Source organism: Corapipo altera, unplaced genomic scaffold, assembly GCF_003945725.1.
Source record: "Corapipo altera isolate COAL_440 unplaced genomic scaffold, ASM394572v1 99, whole genome shotgun sequence".
Lineage (NCBI taxonomy): Eukaryota > Metazoa > Chordata > Aves > Passeriformes > Pipridae > Corapipo > Corapipo altera.
Window position 1 is genome coordinate 84,430 of NW_020884988.1, and position 11,316 is coordinate 95,745.

An 11,316-nucleotide genomic window follows, 5' to 3' on the forward strand; every position below is an offset into this window, starting at 1 on the left:
CTGAATAAAGCTGCACAGCCTCCCTGGGTCTTGCTAGAATTCTGCTTGTGTGATAAACCAGGCATTTCATCTTATCTACCCCTACACCAGGCATTTCAGTCATTTCACTGCCCTATCAGCAGTACTAAGTTCTATCTGTATCCCAGCAGCTCACTTCCTGAATCCCCGATAACAGATGCTCCAGGGCACGGAAACAACACAAGATGACAGTCACATCTCAGCAGTCACTGAACAGTTCCTTCTTTGCATTTCTCTGCTCCCTGACCTATTTTCGTCCAGTTTTACTCTGCTTTGGTTGTGACTTAAGGACAGCAAGTTTCCTTCAGCCAAGCAGCGACAAAACTGTCACTTATCCAGCTGCTGTTCTTTTTTCCAGTGACACAGGTAACTGCTGCAGGATATTTACTTCAACATAACAGGATTTTTACACTTGGGTGTTTCTTCTATTTCCAGTTTCTTAAGCACAGAACAGAGGGAACTATGAAAGGACACAAAAGGACCATTCAAGAGGATTCATCCTCTGTCAGAACTCTCATACCTATTTAAGCCTTAAGCACTGTTTCCAGTCTGATGCTATGCTCACAGAGCCATTCACTTCAGTCTGTAAAGCCCCTTACAGCCAAACAAAAGTACTTACACAGGTGTATGTACTATGAAGTCCATGTAGATGTATTTGTGAACCCCTAGATTTAGAATATTTGGGGTTTTTTTTCTACCTACACAGACTATTATGCAGTCATAATGCACCCAAATGATGTTCCTCGTGCATTTGGTCCTTAACTAATGAATTCCTTTTTATTTTGTTCAGTGTGAGCCACACTTTTTTTTTATCAGGTTCTTACCTATAAAACTGTGTCTGTGAAGGACAAATACACAAAGACAATAGACACAAAGGTGCTGGGTGACCTAAGAAGAAAAGTAAGGTCTGGAGAAGAAAAATCTACTTTCAATTTTAATCTGTGCTGTACCTTCTTTTCCCACTCAGCCAAGAAGTTGTAATAAAATTATCTCTGATTACAAGCTTCAAGTGACCTAACATTAAGCTGAATCACATCAGGCATGGGAATACAAAATGACAGCCACTCTCTATGGACGTGCCTTTGAGCAGGTGGACAAGCCACCTCAGACAGCAGTATCAGGGCTTAGCATGGGCCAAGTCTTCACTGCTTAAATCAGAATAGAAGTGTGTTTTACCACAGGATGAGTGCACATGCACTCTGCCCTGGAACAATCAAGTGAGCAATGGAGACAAGATACTGTACCTTTATCATTATGATCTAAGAGATGTCAGGTCCAGAGGTGTGGGTACAGAGCTGGCTACCCCTCTCACAGCAAAAACAAGTGTTTTGTTTCCACTTGGGTTTGGACAGCAAAATAACAAATATGCTGTTGAAAAACAAAATAAAGCAAACATAAGTACAGACAAAACCAGAAAATTAGGGTGAGTGAGGAACTCTTGCAGGGCAAAAGCCAGGGAGGAGATGGCCATGCTGCTGCAAGTGTTTTTTACTGCCTGGCAGGGAATGTTTTTCAGGCTGTCCAACAAACAAGTGAACAGGCCAGGGGTCACCTGGGGTACAGGACGATTTGAGCACAGCTCAAAGAGATGAGATAGTTCCCCCAAGACATAACTACCCATTATACTGGTAAAGGGACTAGTCTAACATCCTGGGAAATGGACATAGGCAACCTGAGGCTGCCTGAGACGCTGGAGTTAAACCTCCAGAAATGTGAGGCCAGACCCCTGCATAATTCCCAACTCCATCTCTGTGCTCTGGCTTTTCCACCTGTAAAACAGTTAGCCCTTCCTAGCTAGAATATTCTCAGAGCTTTAAAATCTACTGTTACTATGCCAGCCTTTTAAAAGGTGAAACCAAACCATAAATTTTAGGTCAAAACTTCCCCAGAAGGTTTAAGCCACATCAGCTGTGGCCATGCAGCAGCACAGGGACACCGGTGCCTCCCCAGCAGGGAGCACTGTGGCTGCTCCCGAGCCATCCTGCCGGGGCAGGGCAGGAGTGCTGGGCTCTGTGGCAGCACCTCGGGCAGTATTCCTGGCACTTGCACAAGGAACACCACCCAGCCACTCTCAGTGGAACAGGAGACTGTTCCACATGGGCATCCCACTCTTGAACGTGGCCTCCAGCTTTTTACAAACATGTCACTGATTGTATGAGCTGAAGACCCTTATTCCAGTGCCTAAGAAAACAACAAACACTCCAGCCCTTGAAGAGGTGCAGTGCTGAACAGATGAATCAGGAGATCCCTAGACCCAAGGGGGGGGAAAAGAAGTAGTTTTATATATTTGTGACTTATTCCAATAGCACAAATAACCATGCAGTTACTCTAGATTTAGTAAAGAGACATTATTACTTAATGTGGCAGCAGAGGCATGCAAGCCCCATGCCATGGGGAAAGCTTGCATGACAAGCTTGAATCCTTCAGAAGATTTGGCAAGCGCTCCAGAATTTGCAATGCTCAGCCTGCGACCTTCCATTAGCAGATCTAAATACAGATCTGTAGTGTAAAACAACACCTTCCTGCAGTATTTCCATTAATTAATATTAAGAATATAATAATTACGATGAGTTTCACTGGTTTTTTTAATGCATTTATGCTCTGAAAAAAAAATTAATTTGGAGCTTCTCTCTCCCCCATTTTAATTTCAAATCTCACGATGTCAATTCTGGACCTTGTGACTCTCTGTATTAAAAGCAACAAATTAGTAGTAACCATATAATGTTCAATCCACACCAAGGAAATAGTCCACTTCCCACAGAGTTAAATGTATTGCTGTGGATAGAAATCAGGCACTGGACACAGTGCCTGGGAAAAGCCTAATGTATTTTACACATCAGAAAATACAGTTTGATGCCTTGTCCTAAACTACAAAGCTCTAGAGACAAGTAAAGTGCTCACTTTGGGCATAGGCTTTGTAGATGTCACAAGATACCATTTACTTATAGAATAAATGCAAAACTCTTCCAAAAATCATGCAAGTAACATCCAACAAATGAAATCAAGATCAAGGTTAGTACTTGAGCTTTTAGAGCAACTCTTAAAATCTGCTATATTTAGATTCCAAAACTCCTCTCTCGAACCAAGAGAAGTGTTTGACAGCATATCAGTTCATCTGGAGCTCAGACCAAGAAAAGGGAAGAGGTAAAGAGGTTATTGTAACTGGCTTCCCCAGCCAGCTGCTGACAGATATGCCAACTCCTGCACTAACTACAGAGTAAAATGAAGGGGCTCAGCATTTTTAAGGTGACCTCTCTCCTCTCCCAGCATCAGCCTCTGTGAATTAGGAGGATGTGCACTGGCCCACAAACACATCAGGGAATTTATAATCTAAACAACATTCCTTAGATCAAATGGTTAATACAAAATATCTTCCTTCCTGAAAATGATGAGAAGCTTTATCACTTGGCACATCTCTTGTACACACACTTAAGAGTTATGAAATCAGTTAAGCATTTTAGAACCTTTTTGTCATTAATAATCAGGGGCAGGGAGCTACTAACACTGATGTCACCCAGTTTCACTCATCATGGCTATGCCCTAAACATCGAACTGAAAGTTCACGGTTCCCTTCCAAAAGGCATTTCCAAACTGTACCAACAACTTACCCTTTCATTACGCTCCCATCCATGCAACAAGCTAGAACTGAATGCCAGCATACAGGAGTGTTCCCAGGGAAAGGCACACAGAACCAGCAGGCAGGGGATTGATACCAGAAATGTTCAGGTCCCCTTCTGTATCTGATCAGGACAAGTATTCAGGAGCCTGTGAAGGCTTTGACTGATGAGGCATGTTCTAAGAGCAGTCAATTCCTGGTTGTCTCTGTGCCAGTATCAGCTCATTTCTAGAGCTGCTCCACTCACAATGGATTAGTATTAAAGGACAGGTCTGAAAGCCTCCCCACCTCATTAATATTCATTTTATATTTTAAATTCCCTTTACAGAAGGACTCATCCCCAAGGCTAGAAGCCTCATAAATTATATTCCATTTTTAAACCTGCAGTATTCGCTCTCATTGTTTAAAAAGGAAAACACTAGTGGAGACAGCTTTGGGCAGTCTGCTTTTGTTTAAAAGAATACTATCTAAAGCCCTGCTTTAACTTCATTAGCCCACAAAGATTTGCACTGCAACGAATCCTGCCTGCAAAGCACAAACACAACTGTCAGCAAATTTTCCTTCTTTCATTACTCTGCTTTTGTTCCAGCTGCCAGAGTGGATGGTGTAACATCTGCTGCTGAATAAACTCACAAAGGGCAACTTACCTAGTGAAAATGTGGAAAATAGCTACAACCACCATAAAAAAACCCCAACAAATTAAGAGATAAAGTGGCTCAGCATCTACTTTGTCTCCTGGTAAACATGGGAAGATGATTTTGCATTCAGAGCTATCACATTGCATAGCAAATTGGGCTTAGATGGTCATAAAAAAGTTCCAAGGGAGAAGAGATTGAACACTTCTCTGCAAGGATGGGGGCCAGTTTTTGGGTAGCAGTCTTTTCCTTCTGTGCAACACAGAGCCTTGTTACACAGGCCAACCCCACAGGCAGTGCCTGCACCCTTCTGCCTTCCACTACTGAAGGAATGAACAGCAAAAGCAAAAAGAAAGATTTTTCTCATTTTACCTTCGTAAAGCATTTGCTGTGACACAGATTTCATGTTCTACGGTCTGTTAGTTTAAAACATGGAGAAGGAACGGGAACCAAAAGCATGTGACATCATTCCTCCACTTGCCCTCCAAAAACCCTGCAGTAGTGAGATCAGACCAAGCACATTTCCCAGAATGGGATGAGTAGGCTGTCACTCACTTCATCAAGCTCTTACTCTGCACACACATTATTCTGTGCTTTTTATAAAGAATTAACCCTCTTGCCCACTCTGAGGTAGCCACACAGCAGAATTGGTAATGACAACCTCTCATTTAATGCTCCATTAACTAGACGAGACATCATTTCTCTGAGTAAGCCCCATAAAGTACACACGCAGTACCAAATTTATGTGTCTAATGAATATACAAGTGGAAATCAGAAATACAGAATCCTCTCTATATTTGAGTTTGAAATTCAGAGGTAAATATTTTAGATACATTTTAACTTTGGCAGCCTGGACCTTTTTGCTCCTATTTTTAAATCAGTGTCCACTAAGTAGGTTCATTCCAGCCCTCAAAAACCTTCTTCACAAGAAGTTTCCCCATTTTGAATTGGCTCTGAAAACCAAGGATTAACACTCTCAATCCCACTCCCAGTGATGGAAGGTGAGCAAGATCCCACCACATCACATCTGAATCCGTTTCCCACAGAAAAGCCCAGTAAATTCACAAGTAAGGATACAGATGGGGAAGGCCAAACACAGGAACAAAACAATACAGCCTCTGGAGAATTCCTTTCTCAAACCACTTAATTCTTAGGTAAAAAGGAACTGCTCAACTCTGAGAACAGCCTGAGCAGCAGTATCCTTACTCCTACAAATGCAGAACCTCCCCAGACACCCTCCCTTATTCTCCAGTATCTTCTGTTCCTTCTCACAGCTCTAGAAAGCCAAAACAAATGCATTGCTTTCTCCACCATGATATCCTACAGAAGGTCTCCACTCTCACAAACAGCCTTAACACATTAATCATTATTATTCATCATTAAATTGTCATTGATTCTCATCATTATCCCTTTCTCCATTCTCTAGCCAAGTCCAGCTTTTCTGTTTTCCTACCCTCACCATTCCTGGCTTGCTCTCTCTGGTCCCTGCCTCCCCCTCATGTCTGAGTGAGCCACAATTACTTTCCTGCCTTTGCTATATAAGGAAACCCCATTGCAGTTCTAATGCTGGCTAACAAGGAAAACTGCATGCCTGAAATCCCAGAAACTGAGATTACTGTAATCATAACACAAAAACAGTCTGACAGTGGCCTTTTAAGTCATTGTGCTTTTGAGTATTACTGCAGTCATAAAAAGCACAAGCTGCCAAAAACCCATTAAGATATCACAGCTTGATCAGCAAAAAAAGGCACTAGTAAATTGACAAGTAGCAATCAACAATCTCAGAAATAATTAATGTAATCACAACCCATCTGTTAGTCTCAGAAAACATAATTTTTATGACTTTCTTAGATTCCCCATGTTCAAATTATGAATCTTCTCCTTTCCAAAGCATTTGTAACACACGCATTCAAAACAGAACAGCTCCCCTGATTTTCCCATTCACTGCATTTTTATTTTTGATCTTTCTATCCTTGGTAGGAGTAGGGTTCTGTTCATTTTGAGTTCTTGCAACACACTAACAGTCGAATATTTTAAAAGAAAATATTTTGAGACTCATTTTCCTATGTTCTACTGCCATCAGTCTCTATCACTGAACAGAACAAATTGTTCAAGTATCGGTTTCCCCTTCCAAACTCCTCTAACCTTTTATTTTTTCCAGAACTACATTTAGATGCAGACTCATGAGCTGTAAGCAAACGTGAGCTTCCCTGTTGCTAAGGAACTGTGTGCCAGCAGACAGTGCTGGCACTGTTGGAAGCAACAGCACAGAGCTGCCAAGTTTGGAATTTGGTCAGCGTCAAGAAATGTAAGCTAAATATTTTGGATGGGACTCTCAATCTTTTTAAAATGGGTGTGAGCAACAATGAAAGAAAAATAGATCTAGAAATGACTAGACTCATGAGTAATCATGCACACTGGATTTTTTTCCCCACCAGGGCACTTCAGCTGTATTGCAGAATGCAGCTATCAGCATTTATCTAAATTAGGCTTCCTGCTCAATTTCCAGTCAGCCAATTATACACTGCTTTGAGGTACTATTTTCAAAACATTTATCTATGTAAGTGTTAGAAAGGCATTACATAATTTCAATTAGTTAAATAAAGTTTGTTTTAAGTGTACCCTTTTGAAAAACTTTCTCTGCGTGTCAATAGCTGCCATGATATAAAAATCCTAGGAGTAAATTCTAATGCTCGTCTTCTAATCTTAAAATAGATTTGTCCACTCAGTTTGGTAGGGAATTCTACTTTTACAAATTTTTTAATTTTTTTTTAAATGTTTTTACTTTAGTTGCTTCTTTTTCAGCAGAATTAAGAGACAGAACTACAGGATCAGGCTCTGAATCATTACTTGGCCAAAACTCGGTATATCTCTGCCTTAAGCATTTCATCACTTACTGTATCATTTTCCATTCTTTGGAATTGCTCTGTCTTAAGGAACAGAGAGCTCTGCTAGATTTCCAAGATGAGATGAAGCAATCTTAATCCTCCACTGTTCCAGAAAGGTACAGCAGAAGGCAATTATACCTTAAGCCTGAGTCTACAGTAACATTGGTTCCCTGGGCAACTTAAACAAATTGAGCCTTAAATTTCTAACCTCATTTCTCTGAGGTTGCACACCAGCATTTCATAGTTTTCATGCAGTCCCCAGCTGACACGCTCATGCAAAATAAACAGCTGTTCTTTGCAAGAGTTTCTTACGCTCGTGCCTTTCCTCTGACTGTCTTGTGTTCAAGACAAAACCTGTACTACCTCCAGGGCATTCTGTGTGGTCTCACAAGACAGATTTAACACCCAGTGCCCTCTTATGCATGTTATGACAACTCTAGATCTTAAGATTCATGAACTGTGCTGTTAATAAACTGTATGTCATTACTTAAAAACATCCTTTAACACCTCAGAACCTTTTATCTGCCTAAGCAGTCAACCCCATCAATACACATTACTTTCAAATACATTCCAGACTGCTGTGCAGTGCCAGTAAAATTGTATCATTTATTCATTTTACTGCAAACCAGAACTCCTGGTTCATCTCTTGCTCCAGTGAGTTCACTGACCCTGATGAAGCACTTCTGCTGTCACTGAGAACCAGCCCTGGGACCCAAACCAGCTACACAGACACTCCAGCACACACCTCACACACAGGCACCTCCACACACACACACACACAAACACACCTTCTGCTCCACAACTTCTCCAAATAAAGCAACTTTGACCTCAGTCTGAAGATCTGTCTTTATTAGCAAGATATTTTCCATAAAATATTCAAAAGCTGTTTACTCCAAGACAAACTGGAAACTTGGAAAACTGCCAGACTATTAATATTTGTACTGCAGGTTATCTGGAACATTCACTGTTCTTAACAGTATTTTATGGTCTTCAACACTGTCCAGGATTAAAAATAGTATTTATTTCTGAACTCCTATAACAAAATTAAAGACTGAGTTGAGATTGAGAGAAATAATACATAGTAGGAAACCAAAGGCATAAACTTGTATAAGAAAGAGTTCAGGTTTTATGCACAAAGCTAAGAAGTACCAAGAAAAGCATCTTACATGAGTAAAGGGAGGTCAAGGAAGGAGTACCTGATCTTTTCCTGGGGATATGATGCATGATGACACCAAACAGTTCATGAGAACCATGTTCCGAGCTTGAAATTAAACAACTTTGATGAAAGCAGGTTTAGGTTTTCTTCTGCAGAAAAAAGGAAATACACAGATTTATCCATTTCCACTGCCTCCTGCCTAACCAATTTCTTGCTTTTTATTTAGATTGCACATCCCAATCAACAGCTGCCAGCTATGAGTAACCCTCTTTAGAGTAAGAGCAGGAAAAAACCCCAACCAAACACTTTAGTACATTGATTCACAGATATTTTCAGTTCGTTATGAACTCACAATGTCTACTGAAATCACAGCGTATTTTTGCAGTGTCTGATCTACCACAATGCAGCAAAATTGATCATCTTCATCTCAAAAGAAAAATCAGATATAACTTTGGGGCAGCCACACTTAGAATTCTGTGAGTTTTGAAAGTGACAGCCTAAAAAAAGAAGAAAAAACCCATTTATTCTACTACTTATTAGAGCTGTCCTACCACCACTGCTACCTAAGTAGCAACCTCCAAAAATGATGGGCAACTAACTGGGGAAAGCAACACCCTGAAATGCTTCCATTGCATTTGCTAGGGGTTATTTGCCAGCATCCACAGTGAAATAAAAGAGTAAGAAGCCTATTACAAAACAATGATATTGTCAATACTTTGAAGGATAAATTGCTTTTAGACTCACCTGAAAGTGTTGGTTTAACTTGTTTCCATTGGGTCTGCTGTATTTCCTTAATAAGAAAGAAGTGAGGCACAAGGGGGAATGTATGGAGTGAAACACTGGGAGCCCAACACCTGCTCCAGGTAGTCCTGGTCCTGCAGAACAAGCAGCTGAAGACATCTTCCAGGTCAATGTCTTGTGACATGAATCTAAATCCTGCCTCCCATGACCATTCCATGATGCAAACAAAAGCACTGGGAGCACACAATATCCTGAGATTTGCTTGAAATGCATCCTGCTAATCCAAACACCACCACTTGCACAGCTGCACCCAGAGATTACAGCACACCTGCACCGGGTCATGGTGCAGAGGGATCCTTCCAGGGATCAGCAGCTCAGAAAGGCCTAAACTGAGCAGTGCTTTTAACACAGCTTTCTGGTTACACTGTTTAATCACAGGTTGTCAATACTTTAAAGGTTATCAGAACAGCAGTTAAGCACCACATCCTGTCAGGCAGTAAGATAATGAGCATCCTTGATAGTACAGTCCAAGATACAAGGAACAGACACAGTGCTGTGAGTAGCCTACAGGATCACTGTTTCACTATAAAAAAACTCCAGAAAACCAAAATAAAATAAAAAATTAAAGCACTAAGTAAAATCAACACAAAGACCATGTCTGGGAACTGATATTCAAAGCCAGTATCTCATTTTTAGTCTATCTCTCCATAAATCCTGCCCAATTACAGGATGGTGATGATGATAATCTGCGAAGTATTCCCCAATACTTTGTCCCATTTTCAACTTTTTTGATCAACCATAACAGTATTAGAACAAAAATAACAGGAAAATCAGAGATGTTTATAAATTTGACCAATACATGGGACTTCCAGGTGAGGTGAAGAATTTCCTTGAATCATTTTGTATTTAATCGCCAACTGAAAATTCGGAATTCTTTGGTCCTGACTAATTATTCACCTTTACCAGTTCTCACAGCTCAAGAGTTGACATCCCACACTGGTGGAGCAACGTTTCAGTGCAGAGAGCCAGTAACACCCATCAGCAGGATTTTAAGTTCTCATGTTAGATATGAGTGATGTTCTAAAGGAAAACGATCTCTCAGGGTACTTTCACTGAAAACTGAATGCTATGCTCTTCCTAGTCTCCATAGTAAGAATGCCTGAATAAACAGTGAACTATTTGGAATAAGGCTGCCATCTAGTAGCAGAATAGAGGAAACGCAGAGAAATCTCAAGCCAGAACTGTGAACCCACTTGATGGTCAGACATGCTGCTACACAAAACTATAAACACTGCAAGCATAGCTCTTAAAAAAAATAAATGGAAAAAGATTTCTTGATGAATGGTGGTTTGCAAATAGGCAGTGCTCCAGTACAGTCTTAAACTATTCAGTTCTTAACAGGAAGTTTACTCAGTCAGGCAAATCAACATGTACAGAGCTGGACTGGTATTTTACTTAATCTTTTGTTGACAAAAAACTGCAGCCTAATTCGCTTCTTTCTGTGTGAGGTTGCATGCTACAAAAAATACAGTGAAACAAATGGAGACAGCCTGAATCACAAAGACAGACACAGGCAGGACCCAAAATCTGGAACTAGAGTCACAAAAGAAGTTCTGTGCAAGCAACTTCCTGAAGTGTCACCATATTTATTCCTGCTTCTCAGAAACTGTGCAGTTTCCAAGTCAGAGCTGCACACACAGAATTTTTCCCTTTTATCACTTAGCTGTCACTGGCTTTATTTTAGTCTCATAGACAGAGTAAATACAATTTACAATTATAATCTACAATGATTTGCTGCAGTGTTTCATCTGTGGATCATCTCTAACACACAAAGAGCTCTTGAGATGCCATCATGTTGATGCCTCTTCTGTACAATGCAGACACTTTCCAGTTCAGTCACTGAATATGTTCCAAGAAATCTATGTCTTGGCATACCACAGTTACCAGGGCTTTTGGAAGATGCTGAAATGTCCTGCCTATACTGGAAAGAATGGCTTGCTTTTGTTTACTGGGAAGAGAAAGTCTGCTGTCTTGCTTTGCCATATCCACTGGCAAAGAACTACTCTCTCTCTAGGATATTTTCAAGGCCACCTGCTTCCATCACAGCTTTCTCAAAGAAACTGGAAGCCAGCAAGGGAAGAAAAGTAGCATGACAATATGTGGAGAAAAGCTGAGGGCAGAGACCTGGGGAAGACAAAGGGAAGAAACAAAGAAATAGAACTTAAAACATTGTTTCCAGAGAGCCTCAGTGATGAAGGAGAA